Source organism: Cupressus sempervirens, chromosome 8, assembly GCF_028749045.1.
Source record: "Cupressus sempervirens isolate cs-2001-9-10 chromosome 8, ASM2874904v1, whole genome shotgun sequence".
NCBI lineage: Eukaryota > Viridiplantae > Streptophyta > Pinopsida > Cupressales > Cupressaceae > Cupressus > Cupressus sempervirens.
In genome coordinates, this window is record NC_143125.1 from 69,026,991 (window position 1) to 69,054,748 (window position 27,758).

Here is a 27,758-nt window from a genome sequence, read left to right on the forward strand (position 1 = left end):
AAGAAAGAGGTTTTAACCATGCAACTCAAGGTTTGACTACCTGGATGTATACCTTATGATAGTAAACCATAAAACATACATCATCTCTGTAGTCTTCAACCAGTTTTGGTGGAATCCAAAACCTATTATTCATTCTCTCCTTGAAATCTTAAAAGTAATTATCCATGATGCTATCAAAATTTTCACCCATTTCTACTACAAACTCATTAATCTGATACAAAATTGGAATGTATTTTCTCCATACAACTGTTCCCATTGATGGAAAGAATTTTTGAACATAGAAAAATAAACAAATCCATAGAGAGCTGAATTTACAAGGATTATTCTTTGAAGTCCTTATACTCTCCATATTTTTATTCAATTGATGAAATTGCAATGCCTACTGAGTGATGAAAGCATCATGCCTACCGAGTGATGGAAGCACAGTATTTACCTAGTAATGAAAGTATAATGTTTACCAAGTGAAAGCAAGGCAAACAAAGGATTCAGTTTTTATCGAGTGATACTATATCCACCTAGTCTCCAATGGTTACTAAGTTTAGAACTATGTTAGGTGATTAGTATGGACCGAGCCTTCACTTCTACCAAGTGCATGATGATGTCGAGTAATGCAGTGAATGTCAAGTATCAGAAGGTCATTGAATCAGTTCAGTGAACCCGAGTTATTTACTATTTGGCTGACTCGATAATATTTTGTTTACTTGTGTTATAGCCAACCTTGCAACTATAATTATTGGAATGGTATATATGTAATGTATTATATCATTTGCAAGAGATATGCAATATAGATGATGTAATTGAGAGATACATGTAATGTTTTGAAGTATAAATGTGAATTAGCAAAAGAGCAAAATATTCAGTGAGTCGGCCAAACAGTAAATAAATCGAGTTTAGTGAATTGACTCGGTGAGCTTCTGATACTTGATGTTCACTACATTACTCAGCATCATCATGAACTTGATAGAAGTGAAGGCTCAGTCCATACTAATCACCTAAAGTAGTTCTAATCTCAGTAACCATTCGAGACTAGGTGGATATAGTATCACTCGATAAAAATTGAATCCTTTATTTACCTTGCTTTCACTCGGTAAACATTATACTTTTATTACTTAGTAAATACTGTTCTTCCATCACTTGATAGGCACTGCACTTTCATCACTCGGTAGACACTGTTGGATAGTACATTCACTCAGTAGCTATACTCAACTTGGTTAACACTAGAGTGCTCAGTGTGAACTACTTAAGTGATGAATGTACAAGGTTACCACTGAATGCTCAGTATACATTGTAGATTGAGTGATGAGCTCAATAGCTATACTAATACAGATAAGTGTTGTCACTAATGGCAATAATAACTTAATGCCAACAACTCCCCCAAAGGAATACATTAGCATTCATGCTAAAAATGTCTCCCATTGACATGATGGAAATAGTGATGAAAAATATATGAGTTATAAGAATACCAAATCCAACTCTTCTTTTGTTCTCTCTCTTTTAAAATCCTCTTCATAAATCAAATTTGAAACTCACAAGAAAAAATTTCTATTTGTTCTTCCTCATTCTTAGGATCAACATAATTTTTTCACACTCTAACTCACATGAACAACTTTCCATTCTTATGAATGGAAATCAAATTTTAACACTTCTCCCCAATTGATATAGTTCAATCTATCTATCCATGAAAAATTCTCCCCCGTACATACATATCCCACATACTATGAGAAGATTTTTTCCATGTAATCACCCCCCCACCCCATTGAAATCAATTACAAAGGCTTCATTATGTCAATAATCTTATCCATTTTATCAGTCAACTCAAGTTTCCTAAGACACTATTCTATAATAACTACCAAGTGTCCTTGATGACTCTTCTCAACATAGATACTCCCCTATATAGGGAGACATGACATTTATAAATAATAGTACTTTTTACCACTAGACTAGTTCACTGGCTACATAATCTAGTTAGAAATTTGGAGAGGAATAACCCCAAGCATACCTCACAAATAATCAAATTTATCCTTAGGAAAAGGCTTCATAAAAATATCTACATTTTGCCTTTTTTTATTAACATGTTATAATGTGATTTCTTTCTATGCAACTTTCGCTCTCAAGACATGATACTTAATGGATATAAGTTTAGTCTTAAAATACAACATAAGATTCTTATACATACTTATTGTACTTATGCTATCACAATACATGATAATAGGTTATTAAAAACCATATCCCAATGTCCTTTATCATCTACTTCATCCACATAATCTGATTATAATTTTTTATTGCTGCTACACAATCTACTTTTTCTATATTGTGAGATATAGTCTTATTTCTTTCTTAGAAAACAAACCAATCTTCCTCTAATGAAAAATGCCCCACCGTTGGTGCTCTTTCTTTCATCCATACTTCCTACCTAATCTGCATCTATTTATGTAGAAAAAGTAAAATCACTTGACTTGTCATACCATAAGCCAAAATTAGGTGTACCCTTCCAATCTCTAAATATTCTCTTTACTAGTTCATAATGTGTTTCTCTATGATCTTCTTGTCATCTTGCTAATATACCAACTAGATTTGGTATATCTGGTCTGGTGTGAACTAGATATTGCAAACCTCCAATCATGGATATATATTTATTCTACTCAACTATAGGTGTCTCATCTTTTCTATATAACTTGTCACTAGTTATCATAGGTGTACCAATAGGATTACAACTCTCCAAGCCAAAATCTTTTTAGCAATTCTTTGAAATACTTATCGTGTGATAGGAAAATACAATCATTATTTTGTACAATTTGTAGACCTAAGAAATATTTCATCTCACCAATCATACTCATCTCAAATTCATTATGAATCTCATGAAAAAATTTATAACTTTCTTCATCATTTCCTTGAAATATTATGTCATCTACAAATACCACAATAATCAACAATCCAGTTTCAATTTATTTCAAATATAGATTACTATCTTCCATACGTTTAGGAAAATAGAAATTTGCCAAATACTTGTCTAATCTTGCATACTAGGTTCTAGGTTCTTCCTTTAGGCTATACAATTATTTCTTAGATCAACATATGATGTCATTTTCTTTTGTTAATGGATAACCTTTAGGATTCTCTATGTAGACTTCTTCAAGTTCTCCATTGAAAATTGCTAACTTCATATCCATCTGTTACACTTTAAACTTCTTACTTTTGCATAAGCAAAGAACATTCTTACAAGTTCAATTATGGAAAGGGGAAAAAATGTCTCTTCATAATCTATACATTCTTTTTACGAATATCCTTTTCATACCAATCTTTTTTCATTTCTCACAATCTCACCTTGTTCATTCATATTATTCCTAAAAACCCATTTAGTTCCCATAACATTCGTATCTTTAGGTCTAGGAAGCAATTCCCATTTCTCATTCTTCACAATCTAATCTAATTCATTCCTCATTATTTGAATCCAATGATCATCCTTGCATGCATCATCTATACGTATTGGTTCAATCTAAGAAATCAAACACAATTCTTCATGTACTATGTTTCTTTTCATAGCTCCTCTTTCATTGCTTCCATTAATTTGATTAGTAGGTTGATTCTTTGTCAAATTCCTATTTGGTGTGGATGTTTCTATTTCAACTCTTACTTCTTCTCTAGGTTCATATATTAGTTCTTATCTTTGTTCAACAACTTGGACATGATTTTGCAAATCATTATTAGTCTCAAAGAAAAATTCAATATTTTCTATTACATTTTTATGACTATCTTCTTCTTCATCAAAATTATAATCGAGCATCCTTTCTTTACCTCCAAACATTTCATCTACTTTTACAATTTTCCATTCAAGAATAGTCTAAGTTTTGTGATTAAAACATCTATAAGCTTTACTTTTCAATGAGTAACTAAGGAAAATATCTTCATCACTTTTTAGACTAAAATCATCAATATCATCATCTCTCTTTATATAACACTTACATTCAAAAATTCTGAAACACTTTACTAAGGGTGCATGTCCAGATCATAATTAACAAGGAGTTTCATTTTCACCTTTTCTAATCTTTATTCTATTCATTGTATATACTATTGTATTGAAAACTTTATGCAGAGAATCCTATAAATAAACCAATAAGTTGGATATATTCTGATCCCAAAAAAATAAAAAGAAATAAATTTCATTTTTAGAGACATCTCAAGAGGAAAATCATAACACTTTTCAACACAAGTTTACTAGTAATTCACCATTTACATTGTCTGATTTTCATTCCATAGAATATCATCTATGAGTTTTGTTTCTAACATCTAATTTCTAAAACATTTGGAGGAATTATTTAAAATTAGGTTTCCAAAAACATATCCAAATTGGAGTGCAATAAAATAAAATAAAATTACAAGGTATTTGTTAGAATCTGAAAAGATTAATAACCCAGAAAACTAGTTCAAAGAGTAAATATCTAAACTATGAATGCAAATGACACAAAATCAAAATAGCATCATAGAGTTAGTTTCCAAGAGAGTAATGTAAATGCTGGAAGAAAAATAGCATTAAGAGGATGCAAAAATAAAAGATGCAAATACAAGCCAGGTAGCATGCTTATATAGGCTAGGAAGAGGGAGGAGGTGTCAACACCAACCAATGAGGAGCAACCATCTATCGAACTAAAGATAGCAAAGCATCTTCCCAAGATAGCTAATGGATGCTCACATGTAGGAAGGTGACACCTCACAACCATTCACCTAATAAGACATGCTTTATTAACCTAAGTGAGATTATTAAAAAGTGTAGGAAAAACCTAGCAAAATAGGAAAAATAAAAAACTACACTAACACCCCCCCATAAGCGAAGCTTAGGTGGATGTAGAAATGGGTCCCGGCAAGTCAAGCCTGATGAGGTACCCATGTACATAAGATTTCTCAAAAGAGAGAGAAAAGAGACCCCCCCACAAAAAAGTTAGGACTCCGAGTGAGAGGAAGAGGCCCCCCCAGAAGATGAAGCATCCCGCACCCCCAGCAAAGCTCGCAAATTAAGGAACTTTCTCTCAGTGAAGGGTTTGGTGAAGATATCAGCAACTTGCTCAGAAGTTGGACAATAGTGAAGGTCAATGACATGACCATGGATGAGCTCCCGGATGTAGTGCATGTGGACCTCTATGTGTTTGGTCCGTTGATGATGAATTGGATTTCATGAGATTTGAATGGCACTCTGGTTGTCACAAAATATGACTGATGGTCGTTTGATCTGGATACCAAACTCAGTGAGAAGATGTTGAATCCAAATGGCCTCAGTGGCAGCATTTATAGCCCCTGATACTTAGCCTCAGTAGAAGACAAAGCAATAGCAGACTGCTTTTTGCTCGACCAACAAATAGGACCTAACCCAAGTGAGAAGCTATACCCTGAAGTAGACTTGCGATCCTCAGAATCACCTGCCCAATCTGAATCTATGTAGCCCACCAAATCAAGCTCAATACTTGCTGCGTAGTGAATCCCACAACTATGAGAACCCTGAATGTAGTGAAGGATCCGCTTGGCTGCTTTCCAGTGTAACTCATGGGGCTCCTGCATGAATCAAGAGACCATGCCTATAGCATAGGAGATGTCAGGTCTCGTATGAGTCAGATAAATGAGACTCCCAACAAGTTGGCGGTACAAAGTGCCATCAACAAGTGGAGAAGAACATTGAGCCTCAAGTTTGACTCTAGAAAGGAAGGGAGTCGGAGCAGGCTTACAGTCAGCCATATGAAACCTCGAGAGTAAATCTAGAGCATACTTGGATTGTGTGATGGTGATCCCAGAAGGAGACTGAAGGATCTCAATCTTGAGAAAGTAATGTAGCAAGCTCAAGTTAGTCATCAAAAAACTATCTTGAAGGGCCACTTTGATAGCCTTAATGGTGGGTGAAGAACTTCCTATGATCAGCAAGTCATCAACATACAAAACCAAAAATAGAAGTGAATCACCCTGTTGCAAAATGTACACATTAGGATCAGAATGGCACCGAGTGAACCCAACTGATAGAAGGAAGGAGTCCATCTTGGCATACCAGGCCTGAGGATCCTGTTTGAGGCCATAGAGAGACTTTCAAAGATGACACACAAGTGAAGAATCCTGAAGGATGCCCTGTGGCTGCTCCATGGAGATCTCCTCATGAAGGTCACCATGAAGAAAAGCACTCTTCACATCCATCTGATGTACTTCCCAACAATTAGCTGCAGCAATGGCAAGAACAATTCGAATGGAATTCATCTGAGCAACTGGCACAAAAGTCTCAGAGTAGTCAATCCCAGGAACGTGGGAGAATCGTTTGGCCACCAAGCGAGCCTTATGTTTGTCAACTGACCCATCTGCTGCAAATTTTGTCCGATAGATCCACTTACATCGAACAAGTTTTGTTACTTTAGGAAGAGGGACAAGATCCCAAGTGTGGTTCCTCATCAAGGAACTATACTCTTCCTGCATATCTGTATCCCACTCAGAAATACTAGAAGCCTCATGAAAGGACTTTGGATCTGAGGCAGTAGCAATGAAGACATGTGGAGCATCCTGGAGTTGTGAACGAGTTTGCCTGGTGTCTGATGGATCCCCAACCTAATCACCTGCAGATTGCAAGGTCTATCTAGCCCAAAGTGGGCAAGAAGATGGAGAATCTGGAGGGGAATCATTAACCTCTGAATGATGACTAGAAGAGGAAGGAGGTGGCTACAGGGCAGCGGACTGGAGGCGGCCGTGCCGTGGCAGAGCTCGGGTGGCACTGCCTGCTGTGTCCACTGTGGGTTGCATGCAGCTGGCGTGGCGACGGCGCTGCGAATTTTTAAAATAATCACAATAAATGTCATTTTTCATCCATATGGCCTATACGACAGTGACCCTGGAGGCTTCAAAAAATCTCCAAAATTGCCCTGTGTCCAAAAATGACAAGTTTTATATGAATCCTAATTGCAAATGGCCTTTCGGATTCAATGGTGGCGTCCGTTTGGACTGAAAATGCTCCGAAAAATTGCTAATCCCCTGATTTGAAAAAAAATTGCATTCAAATTTGTGACTGCCAACGGAGAGGGGTATGGCTGTAGCTTTGCATACTCGATTCTGAAAAATATACAGCTTGCATGCAAAATCTAAAAGATACCCAGATAGTTTTTCGGGACTGCAAACAAAATCTAGAAATCATTTTTCTTGCTGATGTATAGAAGATGTTGCTGTAGTGTAAATCAAATGCCTTTAACAGTAAAAAATAGCTCCAAAAATCAAGAAACGACCCCAGCAACCAAAATATGACATGCAAATGTTGGATCAGCTTCCTAAGTCCATCAATGGCATGCTGAAACCTGCAAAACTGATTGAAAACTCCAAATATGCAAGTTGGTTGGCAGATTTGAGATTGAAACCCTAAAGAAAAATCGTTTTTGTCAAAACTTTTCTGATTCTTAGGATCATCCAAAGATGCAAGAGAAGAGCATACTTCATTTTTCAAAAAATTACAATAAAGTTTATTTGCCCGCCCCCCCCCCCCCCCCCCCCGAATCTCTCAAATAAGGAAACTAAAATCTACTCTTGCACATAGAAAAGCTCTGATACCATGTTAGAATCTGAAAAGATTAAAAACCCAGAAAACTAGTGCAAAGAGTAAATATCTAAACTATGAATGCAAATGATACAAAATCAAAATAGCATCATAGAGTTAGTTTCCAAGAGAGTAATGCAAATGCTGGAAGCAAAATAGCATTAAGAGGATGCAAAAATAAAAGATGCAAATACAAGCTAGGTAGCATGCTTATATAGGCTAAGAAGAGGAAGGAGGTGTCAACACGAACCAATGAGGAGCAACCATCTATCGGACTAAAGATAGCAAAGTATCTTCCCAAGATAGCTAATGGATGCTCACATGTAGGAAGGTGACACCTCACAACCATTCACCTAATAAGACATGCTTTATTAACCTAAGCGAGATTATTAAAAAGTGTAGGAAAAACCTAGCAAAATAGGAAAAATAAAAAACTACACTAACAGTATTGTCTCTCTACCAAGATCCATTTTCTTTGTCATAAACTAAAAACAATACTTGTAACCTTGCCTAGGGCATCTAACATCCTTCAAAATAAAAATCAAATAATCCCAAACCAATTTCATATTAATTATTATTTTTTCTAGTTGCAAAATATATAAGCCATTTTTTATTCCAATCCTTAAATTATTACATTCATGCAAATCTATGCATGTAACTCCATTAAAGATATTTTACAAACCATTTTCCACCAAAACATCCATAACTTCCATAAATTGAATTGAAAACAACTCAAACCAAAAGGAAATGAAATTATATTCAAATATCATTTTAATGAATCTATTTAGAGGTCATAACTCTTCCATATATGTCAGTACCAAGTGTTGTAACATGACTTTGCTATCAGGAAATCTGAAATCTATAAATAGCTACTTTCACTAAAATCTTTTGAGCCAACTCCTTACATTATTTTAACCTTTTTTGCACTCTTTGCAATATTACAACTATATTTTTTTTGCAATTTCTTGTCAACTTTACATTTATTTCCTTTAGTAATTACCATTGATTTCATTGCATGGAATATCACATAGAAACATATGGAATTACATTAAATAATTACAATACTTCTTAGAATTATCTACAATAACTTTATGAATAAGTGATCTTCCACCACTACTTCTCTCTATAATGTCTTGCATGCATCATACTAAAACATCATGGCTATTGTTGCTTCTTTTCTAATCTTAAACATTCTATCTTTGCTCTAGATGAATTCTCAACTCTATTCTTAAAGAAGTTAAAATTTTCAAATGCATTGGACTTTTCTTTAAGAAATACTACCCACATCATCCTAGTGAAATAATCAACACAAATCATGAAGTATCATTCATTGTAGAATCCTTTTGTTCTTGTAGGACCACTCAAATCTATATGAACAATCTGCAATTTCATTATGGTAATGAACTTCTTGATAGGAAAGGAAAATTTCTTCTCGTTAGCCTTAATACATTCTTTGCACACAATGTTAGTAGGCTTCACAATTTTAGGTAAATCTATGAAAAAAAATGTAGTACTAGCCTTTAAAATATTATCAAAGTTTATATGAAAAAATCTCCTATGTCATAACAAATTGTTATTTACCTTTCCAACCAAACTATTCTGAGGTCAATTGGGAAACTAAGATACTAAGAAGGGTGATGAACCACAATCTTTAACATGTTTATCCCTTAAAATAATTTTACTAAATTCACCATATTTTCTATCTCGTATCTAATTCTTGCATAACATAAATTTTAAAATGTAGATCCAACTACCAATCATATGCATGAAATGTAAACACATAACACAAAAATCTGATTACCTAGAAACCCTTCAAGGCGAAGGTAAAGCTAGGGTTTTGATGATACCCACAAATCTTCACTACTACACAAATAAGGTTAACCTATTAGGGGTACAATTTTGATCACTTATGATGATCTACCCTATGAGGGGTCTTTCCTATTAAAGGGTATTAAGATACTTAGGTCTTACCTAGGGAGAAGATTTTATACTTACAATAATGTAAGGAATTGGTTAAGAGATTTACAAAGTTTTTTTAAAACCACCCTCTCAAAAGATTATCCCTAACTCAGTTATGATTTAGTAGTTGATCCTTCAGTCTACACTCTACTACTAATTATGGATCTCCTATCTTCAATTATCATCTAATCTTCAATCTTATATCTCTTTTTTCTATTCTTGATTGCTTCATAAGCTCACTATTTTTGTTTTTCACAACTTCTCTCTTACATGAAATATCATAACTTAACTCCTTTGAATCCTACTTCAAAATGTTCATTTTTTCACCCTTTGATATTCTCTATGATCACACACATATATTTCTCTCTTATTCTCTATATAAAAATAGGTTTTGGATGTACCTATTTAAAGATTTCAAAATATTTTTCTAAACTCTTCCCTCTTCCTTTGATTGGTTGATCACCTCTCATAGGGATCTATGATCCACATCATAAGTGCATAAAAATCTTTGTAACAACCTCTAAAAATATTAAATTTCCTATCTATGTTGGCTTCAAATGGTTTACCTAAAATTTTGTATTATTTTTTACTTTTATATCAACTTTATAGTGCTCAACACATACTTTTTATGCTGCTTAGTCATCAGTTTTCTTGTTGTTGTAGGTCGGTATCAGTTTCCTTAGTTCCTTCTACATGAATCATAATATATGTGGACTAACTTTCTCAAAATACATTGCACTTGGATTATACTAAAGATAACTAGTTACCGAAGACATTCTTGTCTCCTATAGAGCTTCGCATATACATGAATATTTACAAGTCTTCCACATGATTCAACATATATAGATTATCTTGGTCACAGTAATGGTTGACTAACTTTTCTATATATATGACTAACTATTTGACACTAATAGACAAGAATATTTAGCAATACCAAAAATATCACCCTTTGACATTAGTGGTAAAAATAGTTTTTCATGATTATATCTTTGCAATAAGAGTACACCCCAAAAGCTTATGACTCATTTTTTATAGAAATTCAAAACTTTTTCCAACTAAACAACCACTGAAAAAAATAATAATAGATGTAGTACATGACACTAAATGGTTTGAATGTGTTTGTAATATCCTAAGCATCACAAAACCATAAAATAACCATACAACGATAATCCAAACATACAAAAAAGATTAAATCCCAAACAATTTTTTTAATTATAAAAAATCTCCATTACATAATAACCTTTATACAATAGGTATAGTAAAGTACTCATAATCGGTAATGTAACATTTCAAAATATTACATCAAAGTATATAACATAACTATACTCTTATAAAAAATTCAACAACTTTTAATAATACATTCAAATTAACACTGGTTCAAAATGTTAAAAAGTCATTTCTTCTAAGTCCATAACCAACCCTATCTCAAACCTGAAATCCAAAATAGTACAACCACAGCACACACAAACAGGGCTTAGTAACACTAATAAAATCGATAAGATCTCCAGCAAAACATGGATGTTAGATTTTATGACAAAACTATATTCATATAATCCAAATAATAGAAGTATTGAAAATACAATTTTCTTTTCAAATTCAAATTATAAAGCAAGTACATAATTTCTTACATACAGATATGCAGAAATAAATTCGCATAGAATATGACAAGGTAATGATCCAGTAGTCCATGGGTGTCAACATAAGAATCTACGTTCAGCCACTCGTAGAACTCAATATGTTAGGTGCAACCATAATGTTCTTATCTTATTATATGATTTCCAACCCATGAAATTTTAAATACTATCACTTAATTAAATAACTATCATAAACTTTCCCATAAGGATCTAGACTAGTGTCGGAGGGCATCCGGCAACATAATTCTATCACCACAAGTTACTCACTTTATGACAGCCACCCAATCTAAAGGACCAACTTGCATAATCTAACATACACATAATTCGAGTTATACTAGTTGGAAGAAAACTTAGATTATTTTTCCAATTCCAACTAATACACTTTTTCATTTGCTTCAATATAACAAGTGCACCAACAAACAAAAATATCATATGAAACCATTTTTTTTTTCAATCTTTCAAAGTACCAAATGAAACCATATTTGTAACCATGCTTTTCAACTACATAACAACTATATTCTAATTAAATAGTAAATAATTTAATTTTTCCAAATTCACTAAATTTAAATAAGTAATCATAGTAACCTCTTGACTGTTAATATAAATTTAAACTCTAACAATCTATACATAAGGGAATACATATATATTAATACATGTATATATATATATATATATATATATATATATATATATATATATATATATATATATATATATATATATATAACCTTATGAATTTAAAGTCAAAATAAAAATAGATGAATAAACTTTTCTGCTTGTAAATCAAATTACTTGCTGTTACCAAATAACTACAATTTCTAATTCAAAAACAACACCCTACTATTTGAATCTGCGACACACATAGTGCCCCTAATACCAATTTTACTCATCTACAAGATCTGTTAACAAAATGCTTCTTTCCATTTCAGATAACAACATATCTATAGTTTGCAATTATCGAATAAAACTTTATGCAATTATTTATGAACTCAAACATCAAGCACAATCGACAAAACATCGACTCATACAATAATATGTACATAATTTAAAAAAAAAAAAAACTCGATATTATTTTTTTACACATCGAAAAACCTATCAAGAACAAAGACACATCTCTTCCTATTCATTATAAGATTGGTTGTGCATTGCAAAACCCAAAACCCCAAAATCTTGCTAATGGTCGACACCAAAACTTTTGCACATGATTATACCAAAAATTTTAACATAATGACTATAACTGTACTATTGAATAAAAAATTGTTGTAAAACATCTTGCCTAAAACCCTCGACCATATTCGAGAACAATTCCAAAACCCAACTCAATTAAACCATTCAATAATATAACAATGATATGAATATCAAGCAACCGTTTGACAAAATTACTCAGCCTTAGTTTTACGTCTATGCCCTTGGTTCATAGTTGTGAATTCATAGGCTGCAATCTCGTGGCTGTGGCCAAGTCACATATAACCAAAATAGCAAAATAACAAACCCAAAGCTTAAAACACATAGAGCTCAATTTAATAACAAATGACAATCATATGTTTTTTTTTTAAAATCACATGCATGCTTGCTTGCTGTCGCAAGCATGTGTTTCTCACCGAGTTCAATCTTAGTGAAAATGCATGTTTGGGACAAAACCCAAATATTAATAAAACTCAAAATGCAACTCTACACTTCACATTCGATTGTGGATATATACAGAGCTATGCATTGTGCACAGTGCCATGCTCTGCATATGCCCATTCTCGAATGTCGATACCCATTATATAAAACTATTAACCTTATACAACATGCTATCGATATAACAATGCAATAATAAACTGAGAGAGAGAATAGGGTAACAATTTGCCTTAAATATACATCATCAACCCAATTACAACACACAACACAGAGTAATTTCATTCGCACACCCAAATCTAGGTTTATCCACATAACAAATTTAGATAAATTCAATATTGACAAATCTAAATGAAAAATAATAATAACTATAGGAAAGAGTTAAAGAAAAGCCCCCTGCCTATAAAAATGTGGAAGAAAACTTAAACCAAGCTACCTGGAGAGCCCTCTCTTTCCAAATTCATAGCCCCAAGCCTTCAAACTTCCAAAATCTAGACACAGAGATACCAGAGAAATCTTCTAAGTAGTGCTATCTGAGAAAGAAATGAAGCCACAAAATGATAGAAACCAAAAAGAAAATGAAAATGTGAACCTCTATAAGGTAAGTAAGGAACAATACACTCCATCATGGCCATCAATTTCCCCATGAAAACCCAGAGAAACTCACTCAATAGAGCATTCATAACCCCAACTGAAAACCAACAATAGTGATCCGAACTCAGGCAACATGCAAAATCAATGCTAATAACAACAAGCAAAACCATAAAAACCTCATTCCTTAGCTTATCGACACATGGCATAGTAGTACCAGCTCATCGTTCAAAGAACCTGGCCACCATTAAAACCCACTATCGTTGCCGCCATTTGCCAAGTCCAAAACCCATGCTAAGTTTTTAGTTTAAGCATTGATAGACTTAGGCTAAGTTTTTAGTTTATGACTTAATTAAATCCCATGCCATAGGTTAGTTTAGGCACTAACTCACTCTAACATAGTATTAGGTACTAATCTAACATTAATATTTGTATCAATATTAATATTAATATTAAGATTAATCCTAGGTAATATTAATATTGCTTACTAATTAATAAGTATACATATATGTATACATATAATTTACAAATTGTATAAATATAAATACAAGCACACGAATACATAACAATTATATATATATATATATATGTATGTATGTATGTATGTATGTATGTATATACACATACATACATATATATACATATGTATATATATGTATGTATATATATGTATATATATATGTATACATATATATATGTATGTATGTATATATATATATACATACATATATATACATATGTATATATATGTATACATATCTATACATATGTATATATATGTATACATATATATACATATGTATATATATGTATACATATATATACATATGTATATATATATATATATATATATATATACATACTTAGAAACTGGCAAACAACAGATTCAAGGTGCTACAAAATATGTATGTATATATATATATATACATACATATATATACATATGTATATATATGTATACATATATATACATATATATATATATATACATACTTAGAAACTGGCAAACAACAGATTCAAGGTGCTACAAAATTTAAAGCCACCTTATACATAAAACTAAAAGTACAAATTAGACTAAGGTAAAATTGAAACCATACTAACATTAATTAATAAAATTTGAGTCTTGAATCCAGATTGATTCAGATAAAAGATTCTAAATATAACACAAAATTGGAAGTATAAAATCATATGTTCTAAGAATTAGATTTAACAACCTCTGAATTCTCATGGAGTTTAACATAATAATGCTAGAATTAAACTATCTTAACAAGTACCAAATTATCGAAAAAAGTAAACTATTCTCAGATTCCAAGGTGATAGATATACAACTGTCAGGGCCATGACAGTGTTTATGTTATACTATGTCTATCTTTTGAACTATGAAGTCAAACTCTTGTGTACTCTTTGATCTCATTATTGTTAAATTGATGACATATTCACTAAAGCTTTACCTAAAGATTCTCATGAATATATTAGAGGTAAAATGAAGGTGATTCCTGTAGACAAAGATACTTAAGCTACAAAGTAACGTTGCATAAAATGTGTTGATTAGGACTATCTTATGTATTGATGTACACAATTCTAATGTATGACTTATCTAAGGTAGTAGTGAAGAAGAAGACCTATATATTAGATAAGTCATATAAAGATGACATATGAAGATTTCACAATTGATGTGCAATTATCTCCATAATCAAGATGTAGGAGCAAGAGATAGTTTCTTGGCATTGTTCTCATTTTGTCATGTTTCTTCTTCTTTTCCAAAATATTTACAAAATGATAATTTGATCCAAAGTGAGATTTTTGAGATCCCATTTTGGCATTTCAATGACTTCATCCAAACTAATAGTAATAGCTAGAGAACCTCTTGTGAGGTGTTAACACCATCACCACATTCTAAATGGAGACCCACTTTTTGTCTCTTGGTCTTGTCCTTTTGGCCTTAATTCTTGGTAGTATTGGGATTAATCATCAAAGGTCTCCTCTTTTGAATGTGCTGGGACTGAAAATTGCATGGTCTATTTTCAGTCACATTTAGAAAATTTTGAGAAAATCATGCCCTAAAGTGCCTTTTATGCATATGTAGCCAATTGTCAGTTTGAGGCCTAGATGGTGTTTGAGTGGCTTAACACCTTTCATTTGACATATGCCTGTGATCCACAATGTTATTTTTCCATCTCGAATCATTCTGTGAAGTGCCATTTTAAGCAAGTGTCAAAATTTGCAATTCTGCCCAAGTGTCAAATAGCGACCAGAGGCCCAATTTGCATTTGAATATCTTTTACCCAGGAATGTGTCATGACCCGCCACTTTGGGAGTGTTTAGTTTCCATAACAAAGAACCTATGTTTCAGCTTTCAAGTCTTTTCATATTTGTTTGACTAGGTTTCGAACCCCTCAAAGTTGGTCGGTTACTGTTTTGTACATTTGTGTAGTTGTTCACAGTTCTGGGAAGCCCTGTTCGACCAATGATATCTTTGACCCAGTTGATCCAAATGAGGAATTTATTTTTGCACTATGTTCTAGGGGTCAGATACTTCATATGTTCAAATTTTGAGATCATGTCGAATCCATTTGATCAGTTTTCTAACATGATCAAAAACCCAGTGTGCATTGTTTGGTTACGGCTAAGGCATCCAGATTGATTCACATCCTTGTTCGGCACGTTATAACTCTCATCCTGTGACTGGTGAGCCTAAATGGATTATATCATTGTGTTGTCTCCTAAAAATCCTTCAAGTATGCCAGTTCCCAAGTCATGATAAATCCATTTGCATAGTTTCATATGTCCGCACATTTGCCAAAAAATTACTTTTTGACACATTTCTTAGTCAAAATTTCCAAGTGCCTGTTTTCGAAAATTCGCCAAATGTGCCCTGTGATTCATCAAGAGCCACAACTATAGAATTCCATTCTCCTCATGGCAAAGAACCTATATCCCAGTTTTTAGAAGCCCAAGTGATCAATAACCTAGTTTATGATGCCGAATCCGAGCCCAGTTTATGTTTTTTAACATTGTTTGCTTGCAGGATTTTTGAAGTATGGATGTTCGACAATTAAAATCTTTTGACTGGAGATTCGTCATGGGCTAAAAATTTGCAGCATGGTAAAATTGCTATTTTGCTTTGAAAGTCTGGAATGCTCAGAATGCTGGGGCAGCGGTTGTCCTTGTGGCTGATGACAAGGATGAATCTTTGATAACTATGGATTTGCCTGGTGAAGGTGGTTCAGCTTATGAACAGAATATCACTATTCCCTCTGCACTCATTGAGAATAATTTAGGTGACAAACTGAAAGATGCTATTAGTGAGAGGAATATGGTCAATATTAATTTGGACTGGAGAGAGTCTGTTCCACACACAGATGAACGTGTGGAGTATGAGTTGTGGACAAATAGCAATGATGAATGTGGATTGAAGTGTGATATGCAGATGGAGTTTTTAAAGAATTTCAAAGGAGCTGCTCAAATTCTTAAGAAAAATGGGTACACACAATTTACTCCTCACTATATCACATGGTACTGCCCTCAAGCCTTTGTAGTGAGCAAGCAATGCAAAGCTGAATGCATTAATAACGGAAGATCCTGTTCACCTGATCCAGAACAAGACTTCAATCAGGGCTATGATGGGAAAGATGTGGTGACTAAAAATTTGAGACAATTGTGTGTTTTTACTGTTGCTAAAGAGGATAGCAGACCATGGGTTTGGTGGGATTACGTTACTGATTTCCACATCATGTGTCCAATGAAGGACAAAAAATATAACAAAGAATGTGCAGATAGTGTCATCGAATCTCTTGGTCTGGACAGGAAGAAGGTAGAAAAGTGCATGGGGGATCCCATTGCCGATACTGAAAACTCTATTTTGAAAGCTGAGCAAGATAAACAGGTTGGACATGGATCTCGTGGTGATGTCACAATATTACCCGCTCTTATTATTAATGACATACAATACAGAGGAAAACTTGACAAAGGAGCTATAGGTTCCAATAAATTTTAAAAGAACAGCGAGCCGTTTCCAACCACAGTCAAACAAAAGGCGATGAGCAATAAAAACAATTATCCCACATTGATAAAACGTGGGTATGTTTTATGTATTTAAATACCCAAACACACGTAATAAGATGTGAATTGAGGCAGGAGCCTTTTGAAGGCACGAGCTCGAGGGGACGGGCCCGCCGTGGACTGCCAGTTGGTGCGCAAATGGAGATATTTTGAATGAGCATGCAATAATGATGAGTTGGCACCCAAAACTTGGATGCAAGGAGATGACGACACGTGTCCAAATCGGAGGGTCGTCGCTAACTCGCCAAGCAAAAGATGCGTGAGAATTAACATAGCGAGTTAGCGAGAAGATGACATGTGGCGGATGGGGCAAATCAGGCAGACCAATCAGCAAGTGACATGTGGCACCGGTCAAACCAAGGTTGACCACGGATTCAAAGGGTCATGAAAATGTGCAGAGTTAAAAATAATAATATTTTATTATTATTTTTGTTGAAAATTGACGTTAGTTTTTAAAATCAAGCAAGCTTTTAATTCTAATGTTAAGACATTAGATTATTATAAATTTTTGGATTTTAAATTCAAAGATATGCAGACCTGATGTCTCTACCAGAGGACTATTTTTCAAATGGCAGTTTCAGGCGCTTCCGGTAACCAAAATATGCCTTATCATATATCGCCGAAATTGTGAGAAGATGAATTTTCCGATTCTGGAGTTAGTTTTTGCACAGGTATCAGTCAGTTTGAGCTACACGAGGTTTTCTATCAGGTACTTGAATTGCAACTATATTCAGACCAGGAAGTTCAGTTTGATTTTTTGTCAAGGTAATGACCTGAATATCAGTAAAAAGATAGTTGAAACACAGTTAGGGTTGAATTTGTTCTGATTTACTCAGTAAAAACTCATTTTCACTGGCTTTTTATGGGGCAATTAGATTTTTTGGCAAGTAAAAGGTTTTCATCATTAGGCAAGGATATTTTGCAAGTTTGTTACAGATTAATGATGAAACAAAATCAAATCAGAATGGGAGATGGAAGGAAGAAGTTATTCAATTACAGAAGATTGAATTTCAAGTGGACACTTGTCATCTTCAGAATAGATCCGAGAATTCTTTCTCTTCTATATCTTTCTTTCTTGCTTCCATTGAAAGCGTTCCAGTTTTTGTCACTGAGAAACCAGTGGGTTCCAGTTTTTTGGAAGAAAAAGTTCATTGCTGTGATACCATTGGGGATTCCAGTTTTTGCACTGTGAGACCATTGGTTCCAGTATTTTGACATGTTTCCATGACTGTGACACCATTTTCTTTAGCAGAACTCTCATGTGAACAGCATTGTAGAGATAATATAGATAGTTCTGAGATATTAGGTTGTTTCATGTTTTAATTTTATGCATCTGAATGTATAGTTTCAAGGAAAGGAATACATATGAGCAACAATTTCACTAGTTTTGTTTTGGTTCTTGTCTCCTGTCTCAGCAATCTGTAAGTCTTATGTGGTTTTGGAACAAAGATTTGAGACCCATTTGCATCCCTTTCAGGTTGTATGTTTGATGTATTTTGCTGTTGGACCAAAGGGCCAAGTAAATGCTCAATATGTTTAAACAAGGTTACTGGTTGTTTGAGAAGGATATTTTGTGAGAATGAGACCTAAATGAATACTGATGTCTGAATCACAAGGTGGTTGGATAGATCTGATGTCTGGGTATATGAGATATTCCCTGATGTCACAGATGTATGATTTGAATTCATGGAATTGCCCAATGGAGTAGGCACTGATCAGTTATAGGATCACTGGTTATACTGTTGCATTTTTGAAGTTTTGTTGAATCAACATCTTTAATCAAATGAATTTCCCTTTCATGTTGAAGAGCTCTAAACAGAATGCCCTCACTCAGCTTATGAATTTCATTGTTTTGCATCTAGCTACTGTAGATATACATTATTTCATAAGTTATTAGGAGAAATAAGGGTTTCTATCTGCTTTGCATTAGATTCAGTGTATGCTTTGACAACTGGTACCATATAAAGAATCTATAGGTCCACCCGCCTAGGTTTTGCAGAGCTTGAAGTGCAGAAGGAGTATAGCCTTATAGTTGGCCTGGTGTCTAAATGGATGTGTTGATAATGGGAGTTAGCTGCCCCTAGATGCATCTTGTTCTCATCAGGGTAATTGGAAATAGGTAACATTTTCAAACACCAACAAAATGGCGACTCTGCTGGGGAATGTATTGGATCAGATTCAAGACAAACCTTGAGAATTTGAAAAGAAGAGATTCAATACAACATTAGAAGTGCATTAAGAATTTTCAGCAGTAAGTTCTCTGATGTCCTTTCTAGTTTTCTTACTCCAAATCATGCACCCCAGTATGTTTTATCCACTTGCAACAGTGACTTATTGGTTGAGTTCATATTGTGCTCTCCTCAAGTTTTATTTTCAATCAATTCAACCGGACCTTGTTTTCAAAGTGCTGTTGTAATTTCAGAGTCAGAATTGTGATCAAAAGTGTGTCTCTCTTCAAGGTGTTTGGTGACTTTCAAAATTTTCAAGTTGAATTTTCAGTTCAGATCTGCCATGTTATAAATCATTGTTTCAAATATTTCTCACAATAGTGAGTGGCGACTCTACTTAAAGGATCTCTAAATCATTGTAGATCAGTAATGTATAAATGGTTTTCAAGAGTTTTCAATGGAATCAAGCAGATCTGAAAATTAGGTGAATTTGCAAGCAGAAGAGAGATCTATTATAAGTTTCTGACTAGTAAGTGTTGTTTGATTTGCTGTTATAAAAATTTGTAATGATAAAGATGAATCATAGCAGTGATGTCATTTAATTCTCCTCAACAAAATGGTGACTCTGTAAGGTTTGATCAGTCGTGTAAAGAATTCAGATTAGCACCAGGCCAATCAGCAGATCAGTGGTTTCATGCAGCAACACTTGAGGTATTTTATGCTTTCATATGATTTCTTTTCAATGAAAGTGAGTTCCACATATGTGTTCTCCATCAAGTGAAGTTTTAGCACTAAGAAGAGGAGAATGATTTGATAAGTTTTATGCACTTCATTAGAACGAGTTTCAATTGTTGTTTTGAAGTTGTGAAGTGTATTTGAAGCATTCATCTGGTAGACGGTTGTGAAAAATTTGCTACAAGTTATGAATTCTGAAAGTATTTAATGGTGAATGAGTCTTGAGTTGAAGAATATCAAGTTTCATATCATCTAGTATGCAGCCTGTTAGTGAAGTTCCTAGATCTATCTCTACTAGGAGGTATATGCCATTGAATTTTAATGGTATTCATGGTTTCCCGAATACTATGCCTTGTAACTTTAGAAAGTATTTGCCTAAGTTTGGTGGGAACCATGAAGTTTCAACCAGTCATCATGTTCAGTTGTTTAGTGACTTGATTGGTGATTTTGAAATTGCTCATGAAGACATTCAGATGAAATTGTTTGTTCAGACTTTAAAAAATGATGCTAGGGACTGGTTTTTTTTTTTACCAACATGTTCAATTTCATCTGGTGATGAATTAATGTCAGCCTTCATGATGCAGTTCGGGGAAAGAGTAAGCATCTCTGAATATTTTGATAATTTTTTGAAAATTGAAATCAGGAATGGTGAGTTAGTTCCTGAATTTAATATCAGATTTGCAAAGATTTTGAGTGAATTTCCTGAAAGTTACAAGCCAGATGATCAAATGTGTTTAGTGGTTTATCTCGGTGCTTTTGATAGGAAGATGAACTATTTGTTGAGAGATAAGGAACCTAGAACTTTGCATCATGCATTCATGACAGCTATAGAGATTGAGAATAACATAAAATATGGCTTAACCCGGAGTCACTTCTCTAGAAACATTGGCTGGCAATATGAGGTGCAAAGCACAAGTCAATGTCATAAGGAGTGTTCGATTTCAGATCAGCAAATAAGCACTCCTGCTGTTATAAATAGTTTTGTTGAAGATTCAAAAATAAAAACATGTGAACATGAAATCTCTCTGTTGCAAAGAAGAAATGATTCCACTATTGCTGAAGTGAATGCACATGTTTATGGTATTACAACAGCAACTGATAGATTTGATTCACTTGATGAGTCTTCCATGCAAGGTATAAATCCGGCCATTCATTTTCCCTTTGATAATTTTCATTATGTTGAAAACATAATAAATCAGGAAGAGGAAAGGTATTCATCTCAGTATGAGGAGGAAGAAACCAGAAGTTATCTATCAAGAGATAAAGGTGAAATTGCTGATCCAACATGTCATGGCAAGATGACACAATATAAAGAATGTAAATCATATATATCTCAGTCACAGTCAGAAGAACTAAGCTCATATGTTGATAATATTTCAGCGGTAGAGATGCATTCTCTTCACCAATGGGATAGGCAAGAAATGAATTATCTCGTTAAGAGATTGCATCATGTTGAGAACATTATTAAATCTGAAGTTGAAAGACAATCATATCAATGTGAGTATGATAAAGCGGAGAGTTGTCGTCCAAGTGATAATGATGTTGCTGATCCAATATATTATCAAGAGGTGTCATATGAAGCTGATGATGAGAGTTATTACTCAAGTCAAGAAGAGGATAGTGCTAGTATGTGTCCGTCTTCATGTGAATCAGATGCTGATTGGGAAGAAGAGAGCAATGATGGAAGTGAGTGTTCTTTTGCTAGTAAAGGTATGAATTCTTTTCTTAAATCTGAAAGTGAGTGTCTAGTTCAGAATTGTGTAAATCAGTTTGAGATTGAAAGTTATGAAGAAAATGTGTCTACACAATATGAAGACAAAGAGGTTATCCATAAAGACGTATTACCTAATTGTGTAGAAGAGTGCTTTGAGGATGAGTGTAATGATGATCAGTACGTGATTGACTCTGAGATTAATGCATCAGCACCTATTGGTAAGATAAATGATGATTTGCTTGCAAGACATTTGAATCACCTATATGGAGACAATGAAAGTAACTTTGATCTATATTCTACATGCTTCGTTGACGGAGTGGATGTTGAGTCTTCATATGATTCTGATTTTTCTTCTTCATATGCTGAAAGTGTCCATGACAGTGATGTTAGAAATGATTTTAAAGTTTTCACTAATCCATTATATGGTGAGGACTTTGATGTTGATCAGCACATTACTTGTCCTAATGTCTACAAAGGCGCTTTGCATGGAGTTATCAATCCTCTTTTTGAAGAACACATGGAAGTTTCAGTTTTAGCAGAGAATAAGTTTGATGATGATACTTCATATTACTGCTGTAAGAGATCAGAATGTTCTTCTTCTGAGTTTGACAGAGAAAGTGATTATGATGCTACATCTAATGAGATAGATGACAAGATGTTTGACAAAGTTATTATTGAAAGTCAACATGCATCTTGTACTAAGTTTTATGATGAATATTTTAATGCGAAGACTAATCTGTTTGCTGATTGTGAAGAACCAATGGAATATTGTGGATTAGTTTTAGATTTTGATGTTGATGATATGTGTGAGTACGAGTCAGAGTGCTCATTTGAATATCATCTGGTTATGCATAAGGATACACATTTTCAAGGTATGTGTGATCCCTTTCCCAGAGTTGAATATGAAGCCTTCATATTCAAGAATGATAGCATGCATGAGTCATTTGTTAGAGAAGGTTTTCAGTTTCAGTCTAATATTTTTGAGCATGCTGATCAGAACTTTCATAATGAGCTAACGGTTGAAGATGAAGTAAGCTTTTATATGCATTATGAAAGTGAAGTTGTAGAGTCAGTTTTGCTAAGTGATTCATTTCAGAATATTAATCTGATTGGTGAAGCTGATGTAAGTAATAATTTCAGTTTACCTCATGATGAAAGGAATGAAAATCAGGTTTATGATAGGGGTAAACAATTTTGTTGAAGTTCGGTGGCCCCGGGTCATCGCTTGTACATAGTAGAGGTAGTTGTTTCCTTGCTTTCAATAAGATGTTCGAGGGAAGTTTTGAAGTTTTTGGGAATGGTCTGCTTCCTCCAGAGATCTGAATCCTTGCCATGCCCGCAAGGGGCATGCATCCCCAGATAGAGCCACTGTTGGGACTGAAAATTGCATGGTCTATTTTCAGTCACATTTAGAAAATTTTGAGAAAATCATGCCCTAAAGTGCCTTTTATGCATATGTAGCCAATTGTCAGTTTGAGGCCTAGATGGTGTTTGAGTGGCTTAACACCTTTCATTTGACATATGCCTGTGATCCACAATGTTATTTTTCCATCTCGAATCATTCTGTGAAGTGCCATTTTAAGCTAGTGTCAAAATTTGCAATTCTGCCCAAGTGTCAAATAGCGACCAGAGGCCCAATTTGCATTTGAATATCTTTTACCCAGGAATGTGTCATGACCCGCCACTTTGGGAGTGTTTAGTTTCCATAACAAAGAACCTATGTTTCAGCTTTCAAGTCTTTTCATATTCGTTTGACTAGGTTTCGAACCCCTCAAAGTTGGTCAGTTACTGTTTTGTACATTTGTGTAGTTGTTCACAGTTTTGGGAAGCCTTGTTCGACCAATGATATCTTTGACCCAGTTGATCCAAATGAGGAATTTCTTTTTGCACTATGTTCTAGGGGTAAGATAATTCATATGTTCAAATTTTGAGATCATGTCGAATCCATTTGATCAGTTTGCTAACATGATCAAAAACCCAGTGTGCATTGTTTGGTTACGGCTAAGGCATCCAGATTGATTCACATCCTTGTTCGGCACGTTATAACTCTCATCCCATGATTGGTGAGCCTAAATGGATTATATCATTGTGTTGTCTCCTAAAAATCCTTCAAGTATGCCAGTTCCCAAGTCATGATAAATCCATTTGCATAGTTTCATATGTCCGCACATTTGCCAAAAAATTACTTTTTGACACATTTCTTAGTCAAAATTTCCAAGTGCCTGTTTTCGGAAATTCGCCAAATGTGCCCTGTGATTCCTCAAGAGCCCAAACTATAGAATTCCATTCTCCTCATGGAAAAGAACCTATATCCCAGTTTTTAGAAGCCCAAGTGATCAATAACCTAGTTTATGATGCCGAATCCGAGCCCAGTTTATGTTTTTTAACATTGTTTGCTTGCAGGATTTTTGAAGTATGGATGTTCGACAATTAAAATCTTTTGACTGGAGATTCGTCATGGGCTAAAAATTTGCAACATGGTAAAATTGCTATTTTGCTTTGAAAGTCTGGAATGCTCAGAATGCTGGGGCAGCGGCTGTCCTTGTGGCTGATGACAAGGATGAATCTTTGATAACTATGGATTTGCCTGGTGAAGGTGGTTCAGCTTATGAACAGAATATCACTATTCCCTCTGCACTCATTGAGAAGAATTTAGGTGACAAACTGAAAGATGCTATTAGTAAGAGGAATATGGTCAATATTAATTTGGACTGGAGAGAGTCTGTTCCACACACAGATGAATGTGTGGAGTATGAGTTGTGGACAAATAGCAATGATGAATGTGGATTGAAGTGTGATATGTAGATGGAGTTTTTAAAGAATTTCAAAGGAGCTGCTCAAATTCTTAAGAAAAATGGGTACACACAATTTACTCCTCACTATATCACGTGGTACTACCCTCAAGCCTTTGTAGTGAGCAAGCAATGCAAAGCTCAATGCATTAATAATGAAAGATCCTATTCACCTGATCCAGAACAAGACTTCAATCGGGGGTATGATGGGAGAGATGTGGTGACTAAAAATTTGAGACAATTGTGTGTTTTTACTGTTGCTAAAGAGGATAGCAGACCATGGGTTTGGTGGGATTACGTTACTGATTTCCGCATCATGTGTCCAATGAAGGACAAAAAATATAACAAAAAATGTGCAGATAGTGTCATCGAATCTCTTGGTCTGGACAGGAAGAAGGTAGAAAAGTGCATGGGGGATCCCATTGCCGATACTGAAAACTCTATTTTGAAAGCTGAGCAAGATAAATAGGTTGGACATGGATCTCATGGTGATGTCACAATATTACCCGCTCTTATTATTAATGACATACAATACAGAGGAAAACTTGACAAAGGAGCTGTACGTTCCAATAAATTTTAAAAGAACAGCGAGCCGTTTCCAACCACAGTCAAACAAAAGGCGATGAGCAATAAAAACAATTATCCCACATTGATAAAATGTGGGTATGTTTTATGTATTTAAATACCCAAACACACGTAATAAGATGTGAATTGAGGCAGGAGCCTTTTGAAGGCACGAGCTCGAGGGGAGGGGCCCGCCGTGGACTGCCAGTTGGTGCGCAAATGGAGATATTTTGAATGAGCATGCAATAATGATGAGTTGGCACCCAAAACTTGGATGCAAGGAGATGAAGACACGTGTCCAAATCGGAGGGTCGTCATTAACTCGCCAAGCACAAGATGCGTGAGAATTAACATAGCGAGTTAGCGAGAAGATGACACGTGGCGGATGGGGCAAATCGGGCAGACCAATCAGCAAGTGATATGTGGCACCGGTCAAACCAAGGTTGACCACGGATTCAAAGGGTCAGGAAAATGTGCAGAGTTAAAAATAATAATATTTTATTATTATTTTTGTTGAAAATTGATGTTAGTTTTTAAAATCAAGCAGGCTTTTAATTCTAATGTTAAGACATTAGATTATTATAAATTTTTGGATTTTAAATTCAAAGATATGCAGACCTGATGTCTCTACCAGAGGACTATTTTTCAAATGGCAGTTTCAGGCGCTTCCGGTAACCAAAATATGCCTTATCATATATCGCCGAAATTGTGAGAAGATGAATTTTCTGATTCTGGAATTAGTTTTTGCACAGGTATCAGTCAGTTTGAGCTACACGAGGTTTTCTATCAGGTACTTGAATTGCAACTATATTCAGACCAGGAAGTTCAGTTTGATTTTTTGTCAAGGTAATGACCTGAATATCAGTAAAAAGATAGTTGAAACGCAGTTAGGGTCGAATTTGTTCTGATTTACTCAGTAAAAACTCATTTTCACTGGCTTTTTATGGGGCAATCAGATTTTTTGGCAAGTAAAAGGTTTTCATCATTAGGCAAGGATATTTTGCAAGTTTGTTACAGATTAATGATGAAACAAAATCAAATCAGAATGGGAGATGGAAGGAAGAAGTTATTCAGTTACAGAAGATTGAATTTCAAGTGGACACTTGTCATCTTCAGAATAGATCCGGGAATTCTTTCTCTTCTATATCTTTCTTTCTTGCTTCCATTGAAAGCGTTCCAGTTTTTGTCATTGAGAAACCAGTGGGTTCCAATTTTTGGGAAGAAAAAGTTCATTGCTGTGATACCATTGGGGATTCCAGTTTTTGCACTGTGAGACCATTGACTCCAGTATTTTGACATGTTTCCATGACTGTGACACCATTTTCTTTAGCAGAACTCTCATGTGAATAGCATTGTAGAGATAATATAGATAGTTCTGAGATAGTAGGTGGTTTCATGTTTTAATTTTATGCATCTGAATGTATAGTTTCAAGGAAAGGAATACATATGAGCAACAATTTCACTAGTTTTGTTTTGGTTCTTGTCTCCTGTCTCAGCAATCTGTAAGTCTTATGTGGTTTTGGAACAAAGATTTGAGACCCATTTGCATCCCTTTCAGGTTGTATGTTTGATGTATTTTTCTGTTGGACCAAAGGGCCAAGTAAATGCTCAATATGTTTAAACAAGGTTACTGGTTGTTTGAGAAGGATATTTTGTGAGAATGAGACCTAAATGAATACTGATGTCTGAATCACAAGGTGGTTGGATAGATCTGATGTCTGGGTATATGAGATATGCCCTGATGTCACAGATGTATGTTTTGAATTCATGGAATTGCCCAATGGAGTAGGCACTGATCAGTTATAGGATCACTGGTTATACTGTTGCATTTTTGAAGTTTTGTTGAATCAACATCTTTAATGAAATGAATTTCCCTTTCATGTTGAAGAGCTCTAAACAGAATGCCCTCACTCAGCTTATGAATTTCATTGTTTTGCGTCTAGCTAATGCAGATATACGTTATTTCATAAGTTATTAGGAGAAATAAGGGTTTCTATCTGCTTTGCATTAGATTCAGTGTATGCTTTGACAACTGGTACCATATAAAGAATCTATAGGTCCACCCGCCTAGGTTTTGCAGAGCCTGAAGTGCAAAAGGAGTATAGCCTTATAGTTGGCCTGGTGTCTGAATGGATGTGTTGATAATGGGAGTTAGCTACCCCTAGATGCATCTTGTTCTCATCAGGGTAATTGGAAATAGGTAACATTTTCAAACACCAACAGAATGAGAATTGATAAAATTGGCCATGTCTAAAAAGTATTTTCCATGTGGCTCTAAGACTAGAAATCATTTTCTTGTTTAGGAATTTAATGTCTTGACATATTGTTTTTAGCTTGTCTAGTTTTAGTAAGTCTATTTATAGTAAATGTGAT

The 27,758-nt window shown here is 34.5% G+C and overlaps 3 pseudogenes; all 3 read left to right on the top strand.

Moving 5' to 3' along the window:
- The first annotated feature begins 16,465 nt into the window (after positions 1-16,465).
- Positions 16,466-17,347, top strand: LOC149541656 (vacuolar-sorting receptor 1 pseudogene; annotated as a pseudogene).
- Positions 17,348-24,520: 7,173 nt separating this feature from the next.
- On the top strand, positions 24,521-24,857 carry LOC149541657 (vacuolar-sorting receptor 1 pseudogene; annotated as a pseudogene).
- On the top strand, positions 24,835-25,290 carry LOC149541658 (vacuolar-sorting receptor 1 pseudogene; annotated as a pseudogene).
- The last annotated feature ends 2,468 nt before the right edge of the window (positions 25,291-27,758 follow it).